This window comes from Myiozetetes cayanensis, unplaced genomic scaffold, assembly GCF_022539395.1.
Source record: "Myiozetetes cayanensis isolate MyiCay16 unplaced genomic scaffold, myiCay2020 scf1, whole genome shotgun sequence".
Lineage (NCBI taxonomy): Eukaryota > Metazoa > Chordata > Aves > Passeriformes > Tyrannidae > Myiozetetes > Myiozetetes cayanensis.
Genome location: NW_026086604.1, coordinates 114,659,906 through 114,677,523, shown reverse-complemented (window position 1 = coordinate 114,677,523; position 17,618 = coordinate 114,659,906). Strand labels below are relative to the sequence as shown.

The 17,618-nt window shown below is 40.6% G+C and overlaps 1 long non-coding RNA gene across 2 annotated transcripts; it reads left to right on the top strand.

Moving 5' to 3' along the window:
* The first annotated feature begins 1,528 nt into the window (after positions 1-1,528).
* Positions 1,529-15,145, top strand: LOC126634703 (uncharacterized). Of its 2 annotated transcripts, XR_007627420.1 has the most exons (6): positions 1,529-1,678; positions 5,280-5,388; positions 6,652-6,955; positions 8,664-8,828; positions 9,446-12,287; positions 14,752-15,145. It is a non-coding gene; the product is annotated as an uncharacterized LOC126634703 (long non-coding RNA). The 2 variants fall into 2 exon arrangements; XR_007627419.1 differs by lacking the exons at positions 5,280-5,388; positions 6,652-6,955.
* The last annotated feature ends 2,473 nt before the right edge of the window (positions 15,146-17,618 follow it).

The following is a 17,618-nucleotide window of genomic DNA, read 5'->3' as shown; positions in this document are numbered from 1 at the left end:
GCTGTTACACTGTCTTTTTTTTCCTGGTAGGTTGCTTTTTAAAAATTGTATACATTACATATGTAAAGTACTTTTACTACCACTGTCTACAGGAAGCTCAGGAGAAAAAGAACTTTTCAGAAAGAAACAGGCCAGAATTTATTCCCTGTATAAGAAACTACAAACTTGTTGGCATTTAAAGAACCTGCAGGATGCCTTTAAATGAAGCTACAAAACTTGGAGAAATTTTATCAAGGGCTGATGACACTTGAAACTTCTTGTAGCAACTAGACATTCACAGGAAGGTGGTGCTGTCTTTGTGTTTCTTGGTGAAAAGAACATGTAAATATGGACATAGTTCATTACTTTTAAGAGGTTTACTTTTAAAAGGATTATCAGTTAATTTCAACAACCAGGTAGCTCCTCAGAAATATGGTAAGTTTAGGTATTTGTTTAACTTGCTGCAAGCATTTCTGAGCCTACAGTTTTTCAACCTCTTTAAATCAGTGGAAAGCCTAACAAATTTGTTTTTTGAAAAAACAAGAATTCCCCTGTGTTGTACCACTACCACACCTTTCATTTAAAACCAAATAGCAATTACTGTGAATATTTCTTTACTGTCACCTCCTTTTTGTTTTATTCCTTCTTTATGTAAGTGGAAACGAATGTTGGTAATTAAATGTTGCAATGGTATTACTGGCCATTGCAATGCTGAAAAATGCTGTTCTACATCACCTAATCATTTTCCAAACCTAGTGGTTGTGATTCACCATAAAATTTATTCAAAGAGTTTTCCCAGAACACCTTTCACAAGCTAGCACCATTATCATGATAGCAACAAAACCAGCTAGATCTGTTCTGGTTCCTATTGTTAGAGTAAACCCATATGATACGTATAGACAAACTATCTGGCATTTCCAAGCACAATGTGATATAAGAGGCTCAACTGGATTCACCTTCTGTAGTAGGTGAAGTACATTGCACTAAATGATCTGTATGTACTACGAACTGACAACACAGGGACGGGGACATGTGGCATATCATGGAAAGAATATTATTCACTTCCTACATGCCCAGGAGACAGTGGGAAAGACATGTAATGAACCTTAGCTCCTCAATGCACAGAGTAGAGTTTTGGGAATGTGAGTTTAACACCACCAAATGCATGCCCAACCCAAGTAATATAGGAGACAGGTAGAGATGAGGGTATAGGTGCAGCCTGGTCATGGTAAGGTCAGACTGGGACTGAGCTGTTACCAAGTGTCTCACTTCTCTTCCTCATAAAACTAAAAAGCTCTTCTCTGGTGTATGCTGTTGCAGGCAGCTCTTTGATTGTTTGCAGACTGAGATTATGCCATGTGTCTTTTCCAGTGATTACAGTTCTTCAGCAACTGTAATTGAAATTTGATACTGAACACATACGTGTAAAAATATGGTTTTAAGTGATTTTTACACCATGTTTCTATAAAAGTTTGATATGCTATGTTAAGGTTGCAGGAGTAATGACTATTCTTGTTCTTCATTTCTTTTGTTCAGGCATGTCTGAAACTACAGCTTGATCCCTAGTCTACTGAGGTCAGTGAGGCTCTTCCCTTGGCATCAGCAGACTTTGGACCAGTTGTGTCAGTTTGTCAAGAAAAAACCCTATTCTTTGAATTTATCAGTGCATAGTTCACATTGGTAGTGCTCAGTAAACAAGGTGAGTTTGCTGGGTCAGGGATAGACTGTCATGAATTCATACCTGTTCTCAACTGCACAATGAGGACCTTGCTCAAATCATGGTTCTATGAATATGACAAGTAATAAGTGAAATTCAAACTCTGAAACTATGCAATAATTTCTGTTCCGGAGAACTGAGAGAATCCAAAAGAATGGGTTCTCAAGTACTGAGGTGACCAAAAGTTCTAAAATACACCAGCATGCAAGCTTTTGCTGAGTAAACTATAAACTTCCACGCTATTGCAGAATGACTGTCAGTTCCTGCCTCATAACATCTGAACTCCATTTTTTTTGAAGAGTTAATCAAAGTACACCACCAAGAATAAGTCATTCCAAGAAGTACCATCAATGAACTCATTTGAACCCAGCCCAGATGCTGCCCTTCAAACAAATGCACCACTTATTCCAGGTGCTCTCCCATTTCTCCTTGTCCATCACACAGTTCTGGAGTAACTATAACAGCTACAGAAAAGTGCAGAGAAAGGTTGACACTAAAGATGTAGTATTCCTTTCTCAGTGTGCTAATTTTCTTTTTGCTTTTATAAAGAGTGGCTCGTATACAATTTGGCAGTCTTGTGTTTCTGGCTTGATTTTAGATCACCTACGATTAGGGCCATGGATATTAAAATGAAATATTAGGCTTGGTTTGTTTATTTACAAAATCTCTTTTTCTTCTGGACTTTCTTTATTAAATTAAAATCTCTCTGCCCACAGGCAAGCTAGTAACTTTCAATGGGAAAGTAATTTTCTGTCAGTAGTTTTTTGCATTTCTTCACTTTTAAAAAAACATGTTATGAAAAGAACTGCAAACCCCACAGCTGCTTGCAAGGGAAAGAAATTGTAATTTTGATTCCTTCAAGAGAGAAACAATTCTTTGATATTTGCACTATTCACAAGGAGTTCATTAGTGTAACAACAGCACATCCTGTGAATCACACCCTAACCTTGTCAAGTTTTTCTTACAGTAAAATAGACCAAGGGAGAAGGGGTTCATGTAAATAGACAAGAATGTAACTCACACATCAGTAAATGATTGTGTATCAAAATTATTCTGGGTAATTAAGTAACTCTGAAGGTGTTTAAGTATACTGAAAAAAAAAACTCAAAAAAACACCAAACCAAACCAAACCAAACCAAACAAAAAAACACCACCAAGACCATGTAAAATACTTTTGGGCTAAAGAAATTATAAATCACACTAATTTACTACTGAATTCAACCAAATCACTGTTTAAGATACAGTACTGTGTAAATCTATAAAGCCAGATACTACAGGATCTCAGTTTCTTGAATGTTTTAATTAAGGGGATTCTGTCAAGGTATTTCTCACTATTAGGAGAATATTGTATACAAAACAACTAGAGATGGGTGAACTCATTTTACCTCATTACAAGCCCATTCAAAGACCACTTCTAATCATGAAATATTATTAGCTTCTTGTTCTTTTCAGAAGATGATCACACAGAATAATACCTAATGATAATATAAGGGAAATAGAGAAGAATGCAGCATGGAAAAAGAAATATGAATACAGTGTGAAGAATGAATTAGATAGTATGGATGGAGGATCTGAAAGGAATACTAGTAATACCTTCTACTCATGGTCCAAAGAAATATTTGGCACATTAGGTAGCTGTGTGTTTTTTCTAAGTTTTTTTTTTCTGATTTTTACATGGGGAAAAAAAAAAAAGGTTTAAATTACATCAAAAAAATGTCTGCAAAGTCAAGATACCTCTGCAAAACCTGTGGACCATGAGAATAATGTAAGATGTTCACAGACACTGAGTTTGCTCAAGAATAATGATAATCCCTTGTGAAATGCAAACTGAAATTTGTTTGCCTACCAAAACAAGGCCTTTTTCTTATCCCCCTTCCCATTCACAGACACAGGCATGTGTTGACTTGTTATTGTAGTTTACGAATGTTGGCCTTTATTTCTGTGAAATTAGTGTTATCAACTTCATTTGACAAAATGTAAAATTACATGTAAAGCTGACAGACTTGGAAAAAGTAATAGAAATTAAAAGAAGATAAACATAGCTTTAGGAAGTTGTGTTCTTTTAAACAGTTTTTTTACTTTGAAGGGCTACATAATTACACCAAGCCATATGTGTGTCTTTTTTTTTCTTTAATAAATATTCCTGAAACTGGACAAGTGCTAATAGCACCACTCAGGAGAATGACATCTATCATCCAGAAAGTTCTCATTATAGCTTGCTTTATCAGTTCAATGATGAAAAAAAATTAGCTATAAATCAGAATCTCCAATTAATGTTTTAGCTGAACTTAAAATAATATTCTAAAATCTGACCATAAAATGTGGGATTAGGCAACACAGCCACACAAGGTGTCACTTCTCCTTTACCTGGAGACCTACATGATGAATTATACTGTTTCCACACAGTACAGGACAGGTGGAATTTGAATAATACATACCATAGCACATAAGTCATGTAATATAAAGTAAGCATTCCATAGGTTATGGGGTTTAGTATCTCGGGATCAAGATTTCTTATGACAATTAGTAGCTTTTTATGTTCTTCATTGGTCTTTTAATAACAAGCTATTTGATCGTTCTGTCTAATAGCTCTCATGTCAACAATTATTCAGGATTAGGAAAGCTCTAATTCTTAACCATGCATATGGGAGGATGTATAGTTATGACATCCCTGTAAAATCTTTGTGAGAAAGACATGACCCAGGGCAGTGAGGAGATGCTCTTGGAAGAGCACAGTGGCACGCTGATGTAGCTGGTCTGTACCAGATTGCTGGGCCAGCGTGGGTGATCACCATCCCTCAGAGTCAGAAATCCTCCCCAGAACCCCTCCTCTGAGGGTGGCAGGGGACCTTCCAGCTTGAGGTGTTTTATGGGCTCCATTTTGACTGTGTCAGAGTACACCAGTCTTTTTTGCTTACTTGCTGTCTCAGGCAGAGAAGCTGATTTTGCAGGTGGCAGGCAGAGGCTCCATGGGGCTTGCAGGACTCCCTGAGAATTACCAAGCAGGGACTTGAAGTCCATGTCTCTGCATCACACATAGAAATTATAGGAACATTTTTCCTGTCTACTGTGACTCTGATGGTTCAACAGTGGTGGAGACTAGCAGACACTTTGTCTTGGAAAGCTGTATAAAGAGTTTTGTCATTCTGCTTATTCCAACAGCTCCATGAGGAAATGCAATGGATACAAATATTTTGGGGACAATTACTCTTTTTTCATTTTCAAAGCATTTGTTCAGGCTGGGCTGCTTCAGTTACTGCTTTACTAAGCACCTCCCCAAACACTTGCACAAGCATGATAGAAGGGCAGAGACTGATATAGAGGTAGGAACATGTCAGACCCACATTGTTTCTAGAGTAATAGGTTGGAATAACAAGATCCTGTTGTTCTTGTTTAGCCACACTGGCTATTGCATAGGGCAAGTTGGAAGTGGAGGGGGAAGAGAAACTTAATTTCTTTGACTTCTCTCTGACTGCATGGGAAGCTGAAGTTCCTGGTAGGAAGCTTCTGCTGCCTCCTCACTCCCAAGGCCAGTGGCATGGCTGTATGGCAAGGAGGCGCTGACTATTTCATTTCCCACTAGACATAAAATCTTGCCCACTGTGTGGAAGACCATGTCCATTTTGGGTGATTGGGGAAGGAAGGATTCAAGGAGAAGAAGAGGCCAAGGTGGGCATAAACATCAAAATAGTGTGAGTAATCAGCTTCTTCCATCTTGCTCCTGTTGGAAGATATGGGGTTTTGGGGGACTCCTATATTAGCCCTGCAGTGTGTAGGGAGCCATCTTTAATATTCCCGTGCTTGAAAAACAGGTCTGAAAGGATACTGGCCTTCAGTGCTCTGGAAGAGCATGAAGCAGGATTTTGCCATTTCCCATTTCCTATTTCCTTATGCCTTTTGATTTGCTATGCAGAGAATGGGGCTGCAAGTATGCTGGTGTGCTTGGGAGCAGCTTGATTTCTCTTTCTTTTACATGGGCTGCTCAGGTGTTTGCATGCTGGCCTTGCTGTGAGGAGACGTGGTAAGAGTGAAGGGAGCTCCACGTGCTTCTTTTCCTGCTCCATTCATTGCAGCCCCTCCACAAGCCCACTGCTTGTGACTGGTTAAAAAAATACAACAAACAAACACAACCAACCACAAACACAAAAACCCCAGATGACAAAACAAAAATTTAAAAACCCAAAAAAACCCCAAACAAACAAACAACAACAAAAAACCCAACAAAAACCCCCCACAAACAGGTCCTTTTAGCAAATTAACCCCTTTTCGACTGAGCTATTCTTGAGGTGTTATTTGTACATCATTCAGTTTTGGGCACCTCACTTTGAAAAGGACATTGAGGTGCTGGAGTGTGTCCAGAGAAGGGCAACAAGGCTAGTGAAAGGTCAACATGTCCTATGAGGAACGGATAAGGGAGCTGGGGTTGTTTAAGCTGGAGAATAAGTGGCTCAGGGGGGGATCTTATCACTTGCTGCAACTGCCTGAAGGAAGGTTGTAGTGAGGTGGGGACTGGTCTCTTTTACTCTGCCTGCAGTGAGAGGACCAGAGGCAAGGCCTTAAGCTGAAACAGGGGAGATTCAGATTAGATATTACAAAAAAATTTGTCACTGTTATGGTGGTCAGGCATTGGAATGGGTTGCCCAGGGAGGTGGTGGAGTCACTATCCCTGGAGGTGTTTAAGAGGTGTCTGGATCGGGCGCTGGGTGATGTAGTTTAGGGGTTACAGTGGTAGTGCTGGGTTGATGGTTGGACTGGATGATCCTAAAGGTCTCTTCCAGCCTTGGTGATTCTATGATTTGATAATTTGTCACTGTAGTTGCTACTAACTTTCCATGCAAAACACATGGTAGTCCTTTTTCATCCCCTTGTGCTATTCTGTATAAGGCATATTTCACTTAAAAATTTTACTTTCTTTCCTCAGAATGGTCTTTTCTAATCTGATCCTTCCTTCACAGCTGCCCCCCACCCAGCAGCAGAAAGGGATGGTTCAAGAATGGGGCTTGTGAGAGACCTGTCCTGCCTGTGCTCTCAGGAGGGTAGTGACAGTGCCCTAATATAAGCCAAGACCTTCACCTGAGGAAAACCATTACCTTTTCCCACCCCAGAAGCAGCTCCTTCTGCCACTCTGCCTGCCCCTCGGTGTTCCAGATACAACAACCAGTGCAGACTCCCATCAGCACGGCTCTTGCCTCCGGCTCTTGCCAGAACCACGGGGAACGGAACCACAGAAGTGTTTAAACAATGCTCTCAGGCAACATGGTGTGATTTTTGGAGATGGTCTGTCCAGGGTCAGGAACTGCACTCGCTGATCGCTTGTGGGTCCTTTCCAGCTCGGAATACTCCGTGATGCCGTGCTCATGTGCGGCGGGGGACGCGGCGGCGGGGCGCACCGAGCGGCTACAGGGACAGGCGCGGTTGGAGCAAAGCCCGAAGGGCAGGGATCAGCGCTCCCGCCGGGCAGGGATCAGCGCTCCCGCCGGGAAGGAGGGGAGCGCGGGGCCCGCCGCCTGCCGTTCCCACGGCGGGCCACGAGATGGCTCCGCGCGGGGTGACCCGGAGCCCGCGGGAGCGCCGGCGGCCGCGCCGGGTGGGAAAGCGAACTCGGCGTTTCCCGTTCTGTCACATTTTCAGGCGCTTGCTCATCGGCGGGTCTGCCGGAGGACAGGCACACCCCTCCGGCAGGCCTGAGAGCCGCGCTTGGGAAAGAAAGCAGGCAGCCTGAGCTGCCCGGGGAGGATTTAGGGCTGAGGTGAGGCTGGCGAGCGCCCGGCCCCCGGGAGGTCACTCAGGGCTGCCGTCCTTCCCTCACCTGCCCCGCTGGGCAGCTGGTTTTCCACGGTGAGGGTGCTTGCAACTTATTTGAAAAATGAAAGTCTGTCGGTAGGAGATGGGTGGGGTGACTCGCTAGGTAAAGGTGAGAGAGACATTGCAAAGACTTCCAGGGCTTTAAAAGTTGGAACAGAAGTTTTTGGTTGTGGTTTTTTTTTTTTTTTTTTTTTTTTCCTTTCTCCACTCCTTTGAGGTGGGCTATTTCTTCGAAGAAAATTCTGCTCACATTACAAAAGGGGGATGTCAGGGGGTTTGACTGTCATTGAGTTTGAAATGAACTTTGTCACCCTGTTTAAATATTTAAGTCTCCTGACACAGGGAAATACATCACGAAGTGCTAAAAAATATATTTAAAAATACAGCTGCCTTTGAGATGAAGCATTGCTATTCCCACTGTATCAGTTCACTTTGCTCAAGCAACCCTGAGGTATAGAATATGGCAAGAAATTGTGGGCCAGAGAAGCAGCTCCATTATCAGGATCTGCCTATTTGTGCATTTGAAGGGGTAACACTTTGTTTCATGCTATTTTACCCACTCTGTCGATTGAACTGATTTCCAAGAGCTTAAACGTCTTATCGATATGCATTTGTATCAGTTGTCTGTCTCAATTCAGTCATATTAACGTCCTATTCCCTTAGGTAACTGTGGTTTTATTATAGTTTCCTACCATTTTGCATATTGGTAGTATTTAGGGGATTTTTTTTGATTTTTCTCTTAAGAGTCTTACATTTCCTGCACATATTCAGGGTTTTCACTCTTATATTGCTACTTTGGTTTTATTAAAGTGCTAATTTAACTTAGAAGTCAGAAAATGGTCTTCAAAACCCACTCTGTAACATGTCTTTGCTTTGGATGCAATGTTAAGGAAGGTAGTGGATGCACATTAAAGTAAAAGATAATTTTTTTTAGATTAAGTTTGACAAAGTCATTGATTAGAGAAATTGTAATGTGGTTCAGGACAGAAAACAGTTTTATGTTGGTGTATTTTGTCTGAGATGACATGAAAGGACAATGGCCTCCCAGGCAACTGTGAGCGTGGAAGGCTAAAGCTGGAGGCACATTGTGAGAGTGCCTCAGTCATAATTTAAAGTCTTATCTCCAGTACAAACTATATGGACGATTTGTCTTTCCATTTAGGTTCATCCCTTCCCGTGGAGGTGGAGGGGCTCATAATCAACATGGTGTTTTTGTCTCTTGTGGGTCACAAAAACAACTCTCTGAGAGGCTGGAGCTGGGGAGTTCCATGGAAAAGACTTGCAAGAGCTGAAGAGACCAACTCATGATGGAAATGATACCATAAAGGTAACTCCCATTTTGCTGATGGTTTCTGAATCTCCAACTCTCACCCCATGCCAATTTGGTTGTGGTGGGCTTATCTGGAAAAACACAAACATCTTCCAACCTCCAAAGGTATAGAGATTCTACAGAATCCTACAGCTAATGAGAGTGAGACATTTATACATCTTTACAGATTACTTTGAACATTTCTTGAAGGTAGAAAAGTATCCAAGATAGTTTGTTCACAAACATTGAGAATAAATCCTTCTGTATCTGAAAGAGGAGACCACTCAGGTTGTGTCTCTGTCCTTACAACTTTTCAGTTGTTTTCAGAAAATCTGAAAAGTGCAGAGCATGTGGTGTAGCTGCTGAGATAAATGGATCTCGAAGACTTTCCCAGGAAAAATAATCATTCCAATTTCCTTACTACAGTTCTTTTTTGAGTCTGTGACTATATAAACCATACATCACATATTGACATTTATGTCCTTCAGCACTATGGCATCACTTGTCACTTAATGTAAATTTGTACAAGCTATACAAAAGCCAAAGCAGATCCTGTGTCTGAAATCTGAGCTCCTAGTTATGAAGAAAAATACTCTTACTGACTGACTCATAATTTTTTTGCTCTTATGTTCAAGCTCATGAAAAAAGAAGATGAAATCAGGAATTAAGACAGAAGTTAAAACCTGCGTAAGAGGTTTTAAGCAAGCTGTTCAAACTGTAAAAGTCCATGGCCAGATCCCACCTGCTCTCAATCATGGAAGTATTCAGTGTATAAATAAACTCTTTCAATGAGCACAGTGGGATGGGGATTCCTTCAGTGTGACACTGATGTGCTTAACCTGTGGTTGGCCTATAGGTCCATGCCCGTGTGTGAACAGCATGGACACTATTTGCATGACAAAGTATATGCATGATGAACACATTGGGCCAGTGTTTTAAGCAATTTAAACATAAGTTTTTGGATATGTTTGTTAAAGCTTTATCTTTTGTGAATAAAGCAACTAATGCTTTTAGTCTGTCACTTATACTTGTAAATATGTCTATTTGTCCATCCATCTTGCTTGCTTTGGTTTCAGGCTGTTTTGTTGTGAAATGTTGCTTTAGGGATATGTGGTGAAATCTATGTTGTGGGATATGTGGTGGGATATATGTTGTGTTTGAGGTAATGACTCTGTGGTCCTCCTGTGCATACCAGAAGTGAATTCCTTTCTAATTATGCACAACAGCTGCTGGCCAAATCCTGTCTCCTGCACTAACATGTTTCTGCACTGGGAGAAACACTTTGTTCACATCTGGAAAGAAGCTGATGTAACGTGTCATGATTGCAGAGGACGAAGAAATCCCACGCATAATTCAGGCTAGTTATATATGTACCTTTGAAAGTGCAGGCTAAAATCTTGAATATTACCTTGTGTTCAGCAGGAATCCAGTGGAAGAAACAAAGTAATGGTGTGATATCTTTTCAGCAGAGAGGCTGGTCTGATCTAAATCAGCTTTCTTGAGATTAGCTGTTGCAAGCCTGGATACTTGAATTATACTTGTGAATTTTGGTTGCCAAATATACATGGTTTACTATAAATCTATCCACAGAAGGAAGAGAGCACTTTTGAAAACAAGAATGAGTTGAGCAAAGAGGGAGGTGTTCAAAGGAAGCCCGAGCCTGGGCCCATCTGTAGTGATCTCAGAGGGGATGTTGTGGAGAAGGGAGACACTGTTGTGTGGGTGATGGTGATGTCTTCAAAAATCGCTTATGAGGAATGTGGTATGTGATCACATCTGATCTGATTGAAAACATTTGGGATAGGACAGATGTGAGTAGCTCAGTAAGGAGAATCGCAGGAAAACAACTAGGAAAATATGTTAGGTCTTCAAATAGGAAAATAGTAAAGATGAAGAAGTAAACGTTCAAATTATTTTGAGTCATGCATGGTTTGTCTGTTTGCTTGTATTTATTGGAACAAAAAGAAAGTAGAAAAGTAGAAATTCTGTGCTGAGCTCATGAATCCTTATGTATAAAACAGCTGCAAACTGGGAAGGTGTTCTCAAGTCTTAGATTTGCAACTGTGGTAGAGGCACAGACAACATGAAAATCAGTTTTATTTTCAGCTTTGGTCACTGATGTAGTTTAGAGTGAGTGTATGTGAACATCTGTGTTTGGTGAGTATATAAATAGAATAACATACGGTGAATTTACCTCAGATTTTCATAAAAGTTGTGACACCTAGATTTGCACAGCAAATGCATGTGTGAATAGGGTTAAAAGTGAACATAAAACCCTTAAGTTGTTTTAATGCATTGGTTTTTAAATGTGTGTACTGAAACAGCATACAACATTATGTATTGAACATTGTATATGTAAGGGGGTTTTATGACATATCTTGCTGTAGTTCAGTTGCAGAAATCACAACTGTGATGTTTTTGGACTAAGTTACAGATCTATTTGTTCCCAGAGTATTTGAACCGTTGTTTGCACACCACTAATACTCATTGCCTCCTTTTAGATAACAGTGATTTTATCCTTAAAAACAAATTATGACGGTGGGACCTTGGTACTATGTAGTATGATGACATGGAACAGATTATTGGATAAGCTATTCCCCCTCTGATTTGATCCTGAAATGGGGGAAATTCAGTCAAGTTGTTCAGTCATTGATCATGTGAATGTAGTGAGATTTTTGGAGATGAACAGGGTGAGAACATGTGCATATCTGTATTTGTTTCAGAGTGAACAAGTACAAAAAGTCCAAGATACCATTCTTACAGAAGAAAAAGAAAAAAGCCCAGCAACAGTGGAATCTCTTTGGTCTCAGAAAAACTCACTGAAGAGTATAGAACTGGCTTCGTCCAAAATCTGAGTTGGGTGTTTATCAGTGGGAGTGTCTGATGGGAAGAAATGTGTTTCACATCATGGACATGGAAGATCCTCCATGGCTTCATGACTTTAGAGACAGTGGCTCCACTTGGCTGAGAGCCCCTGTCTTGATAACAATTTTGCCTTCCACCAGTAAGAGACTAGTTTCCATAACTGGAACGGTTTCCTATGGAAAACTGATTGTGGACTTCATCTAGCTTTGTAGTATGTACTGATAGCCAGAATACTTCATATCACTTTATATAGGAAAAGTGCGTGAAAGTGAGGAAACTAACGCCATTGACTTTGGCTACATGATCTTTTGTGATAAACACCAAATTAACTAGTAAAGTCACAATGGAAAAAGATACTGGCCTTCCACAAAATGAAGCTTGTGTTTGGGTAAGAAAAGGCAGAAATGTTTCAGAAGGGGTTGGGCTTGATTCAGTCAGAGTTACTGCCAGCATAAATGAGGTGTGGGGTTCAGGACTGGCTACAGTAAATGCAAGCATATCCCATGCCACAGGGGATGAGAAGAAAAGTAGGCCCAAAGAAGCTCATATGGTTCAGCATGTTCCAGCTTTGACAGCTTCAGCGGCAGCATCCCACTTCAGGATTCCCTCCTTGTAAGTTAGTATTTCTGCTGGATTTCTGGGTGCTGGGTAAGCAGATGGCCTGTGTCCTTCTTTCCCATCTTCCCTCCTGCCCTGTCACACATAAAGCAGGCTGTGGTAAAGTTGCTCTCCCTTTATTCTTCGCTGAAACACAGATGCAGGTCCACCTCTGCCAGCTCTTTCCTCCTCCACCCATTCTGTGAGCTGTTAGAGGTGTTGCTGCCTGACTTCCTCCCTCCCTTCCTCAAATATGACAGCAGGTTTTAGAGGTTGGGAATGGGCAGGGGCGTGCATCCTTCTTTCCTCCTTGTTTACCCCCATGTCTTTGCAATAGTGCAGCCATCACCAGGTCTGAGTCAGCCATGCCTTTCTGTTCCCCAAACTACTCCCATTCTCTCTGAGGAAAAGCCAGCCTGACAACTTTACTGGGATCAATAAGAAGCACTGATCCATCCCTCAGCCTTGCCCAGATTTCTCCCTTGTGGCAGCTCCAGAGCTTTAACACTCCAGGTGGAGTGTGTCTGGCTCCAGGTAAAGTCTGTCAATAATTTCCATCTGATACAGTGTATATATACTTCTCAAATACATGAAAGAGACAGGTTCAGCAGTACAAATAACTTGGAGAATTTGATTAAATTTTATCAATTTACTTGTTGGAACCAACTAAACAAAAATTAGCTTTCCTTAAACTCCAGAAAATAAATTGGAAGATGTATTTTTATTTGTCATTGCAATCCTTTAAAATAAATAGTTTCATTGCTTGGTTTGAAAATACCATATAATACTATACATGTCAAATTTTCCTTGAAATGTATTTTTTAAAAATAAATAAACCCAAAATCATGATGAATTTTCTGCTTCAGATTAAGTTAAATGTTTTGTGCAGTTAAAAAGGTTGTTAAAAAACGTAAATTTGCTCAATATTTTTTTGTCCAGCTGTCCTGTAAATGGAAGGATCAACAATCACAAAACTTTAGTTACTGACTCTAATTTAACCTGGAAAAAAGGCTTTTCTTCTGTCACTTGTAAGTAGGGTCCTACAGCCAATGGTATTGCTTATTTTGTAGGAATTTAAGCTGCCAGGTACACATTTTTAAAGGACATGTAGCAGATTAAGCCTACAGAAGGCAGAGTGCAGATGGCATGTAAACCAAACTTCCTTCAGTTTAGACAAGTAGAAAGAAAGAGCTGTTCAAAATAGGGAAATACCTACCACTGTTTCCTCTCTTGAATCCTCCTATGCTTGTGAGTGTTCTTTGGGATTCAGACTTTTTTTGTCAACACCTCTTTTTATTCTAATCCTACTATAATTTCCAGCACCATCGAGCTTTTGAGTCTCTTGATCAACTGCAGATCAAAGTAGCTTCAGGCAGTTCCTTGCTGTGCAGTCTAAACTGAAAAAAAAAGAAACTTATTTTTCAGCATTCAGATGTCCATACTGATCTTGAAAGTAAGGAACAAATACTTAGGATCATTCTTTTTGAAATTAGCTTGGAAAACAGAGATACCTGCTATACCACAAAGCCACCTGTAGATCATGCTATCTGAAAAAATTAATCTAGAACTTGCAAATGGTGGGATGCGTTAATCTTGGCTATCAACCAAATGCCTACCCAGCTGCACTCCCCCTCCTCTGCAGGACAGATGGAGAAAATAAGAAAAACCCATGAATTAGAGAGCTTGTGGGTCAAGCTAAGGACAGGGAGATCACTTACCAATTACCATCACTGGCAAAACAGGCTGAACTTGGGAAAATGAATTTAATTTATTGCCAGTTTAAATAGATTTGGGTAGTGAGAAACAAGAACACAAACATTAAAACACCATCTTTTCTTCCCCCTTTCCCAGGCTCAACTTCGTTCCTTTAGTCCCAGCTTCTCTCCTGCCCTACTGAGTGTTGCAGAAAGGATGGGAACTATAGGTTATGGCCAGTACATTACAGCTTCTCTTTGCTTCTCCTTCCTCCTCACACTTTTCCCCTGCTCCAGTGTGGGTCTCCTCCATGGGCTGCAATCCTTCAGGAAGAAACCTGTTCCAGTGTGGGCTCTGCCTGGGCTGCAGTTCCCTCAAGAATATCTATCTGCTCTAGTGTGGCCCTCTCCTCAGGCTGCTGGGGAATATAAACTCTGGTACCTGAAGTAACTCTTTCTTCTCCTCTGACCTTGGTGTTTCCTCTGTTGTTTCTCCACCCCTCTCCTCCCCCCCACTGGCTGTCAAGTGTTTTCTACTCTTTCCTAAGTATGTTTTCACAGAGACACCCCAAACACCCCAGTGGGCTCTGCTGTGTCCTGTGGTGTCTCTGCTAGGGAACTCACTGGAGATGGCTGTGTCCAGCATGGGGCAAATACGAGCCTCTTCTCACAGAGGTCACCCCTACAACCCTTCTACCACCCACACCTTGCCAAACACAACCAATACAGTGGTACAGATATGAGTTCACCAAATCATCTTTTCCTGTTCCTTTATTTTTCTCCAGGAAGCTGTAGAGACACTGCAATGAAGACTGGCAATGCTTGTGGTGGCTCCAGCAACGTACAGAACAGGAGGCATTTTATGTACGTGTGACTTAAAAGGCAGACCCCCAGATCTAGGAGAGTTATTGGAAACTGAAATTAGATCATGCTGAAAAATGCTTGTTCACTAATGGCAATAACAGCTGTGTCACGTGTTCACTACAGAGATGCCCAAGGACACTTACCTGTAATGTATTAAAAATGAAGAGACCAGAAATGTATTAGTACCCAATAGATAAAATATTTAAGAGGTTATAGCCACATGGACTGTAGAGATCTGATATGTAGGCATGCACTGTACATTTTTATACTAGAGATGCATAAATGACCCCATTAAATCCTGTTATTTTCCTAATCCAATAAGCACTTAATCTCATTGCAAGTGTTGGAAATAATTATTCATTTATACATTTGTTTTTGCCACACATTTTATGTCAACAAGGAGTGTGCCTTTGACTAATCAGTTAAAACAGCTGGCGGATAAAGTAGTGAATGAGAATCAAGAATGTGCTATTCCTAGGAAGGAAACTGTTGGTAGCTTTCCTTTGGTTTGAGATGTTATTGATTCTACACATAAATGTTGTATTATACACAAAGAAAACCTTTCATAGGGCAGGCTGTAATCTGCTTTAACATCCACCAGGACAAGGGTGAAAAGTGAAAAGCTCTGTACTTCTCAAGATGCCCCACCCTGCTGCCTTACTTGACCCTAACTCATGGAATTTTATAGCTGTGAATGGTTTGAAGGACTCCACCCTTTTTCAACACTGCACTTCTTTTACCTCTGAAATGTCTGCCATACTGTGTTGAGTGAAGAACTCTCTGTAAAAGACAGATTTATAGGTTTTGCTGGTTGACCATTCCCACCTAGAAGAGGAAACACTCTTGATGACCACTGCAAGGAGAATCTTGCTCTTTTGTTCTCCTGCATAAACTGTAGCAGATAGAGTGAGTCTATTCTGATCACCAAGGACTGTTTGGTGGTCATATATTCAGCTCAATTCAGTCACAGGGAAACACTTTACTCCCCTCTTTAGAAGCAATTCACATGCATGCCAGGGCTTAGGCTGGGCTTACTGTTCCACCCCAGCAGTGTTATAGGACACTGAGAACACTGTGGTGGAAGTGGGTGCTATGGAGAAGAATGAGCTCCCCCTGGACAGTGGCCTTACTGCTACAGATCATCTTGTGGGAGAGGGTCATGGCGGTCACACCTAATGTGAGGGCAAGGAAGCAAACACAAAATGAATAGATGTTGCATTCTGGATTTTTTCATTCTCGCTTACCACACTTCTGTGTGTGTTTATTACAGCTGTAAATGCAATTATTTGTCACTAAAGAGGAGTACTATACTTTTGTCAGAAGAAGAGGAGAAAAAAGATTATACTTTTGCTATCACAACTCTGGTCTGGAACATAACACAAGTATTAAAGTATCAGGTAAGAAAGAAAGCATTTAAAGGTTAAGGAATACTTCAGAGTAGACAAGCTTGAAGTTATTTTTAACACAGGTGTTTCTGTAATGGCACTATACTGTATGAAGAAATTTCACAGTTCTCCATGACACTCTTGCTAGGTGTAACACCTTTGCAGAATGATGGCATGGTAACTTTGGCTGTAATGTAATAAAATTAGGAAGGCCTGCAAAATCTTCTCCTACTAAAGAACCTTTCAGGTTCTGTGCTTTTCACATAGGTGTTTATTTCTGTGTTTGTACTAACAGCTTTTCTTATGAAAGAGAAACTATATTTGAGGTTTTGGGAGGTTACCTGCTATTTCTGAAGTAACTCCACTGCAAATATTAATAATAGGAAATCGAGGGGAAATACCCATTGAAAAGCATGTGTCCCAAGGTATGTTCATTAAGACAAAATAACTGCAAGGATTCCTACAACTTGTCCATCAGTTCCTTCATTTAGAACCAAGAAATGTAAAGAAAGATCCAAACCTTACCTAATATCTGGTAGAACTGTAGTAATTGCCATGTTAGATATGCTGTTCATGAAGAACACTGTCTTAGCTTACAAGCTCAGTAATGACAGTGGAAGAGGGACAATAATGAGAAAAGCTGATGAGAATTTCAGAAAACATTAGTGGTGTTCTTATACTTTTGAGTAGAAAAGTTGTTCTCTTTGAGAGAATCTTTAGATTATCTCATCACCTTCACATAATGTTTTTAGAGTGAATGCTGAGTAAAATTACAGGTTGTCTTCCAGTAGCCCTTGTCTTTCTGCCTGTTGTAGCAAGGCATCTGAAAACGGAAAAATCGCACATGGCCCTTTATGCAATTCGTAACATCATGTTGCAGACATGCTTCCTAAGGATCAGTACTTTGTCAGTATCTCAACAGTTGGGCACACATGCAAAGGTGTATCTCCATCGAAGTCTGACTGCACTGCAACCTGGGGAAATGCTTTGCTGAGTCACATGTACTCCATGTGCACAAGTGTCCACTACCAGAACACAGTGGTATGACACTGAAAAATGTTGCAAGACCCTGCTCAGGCCTTAATATTGTGAAATGCTGGAAAATCTTATTTGTATTCTTTGTAGATGTAACTGACTGGTTTTCAGCCAGAATAAGCAAATAGAGGACCAGATTTGGGTCTTGGGTCAATGAGATAATTCCTCCAACCTCTTGGCAAATTTAGCTGAATTATATTATTCATAATGTGGTTTGTGAATGTTTGCTCCTATTTTAGGATATTTAAATGGCAATTTAAAATAAGATGGCATTTTAGAGACTTACCATGTATCATCTGGCATCATTATAGGTCATGTTTCTGAAGGGTAGTTCTGTGTATGCGTATTTAGATCCAGAAAGGTGGAAT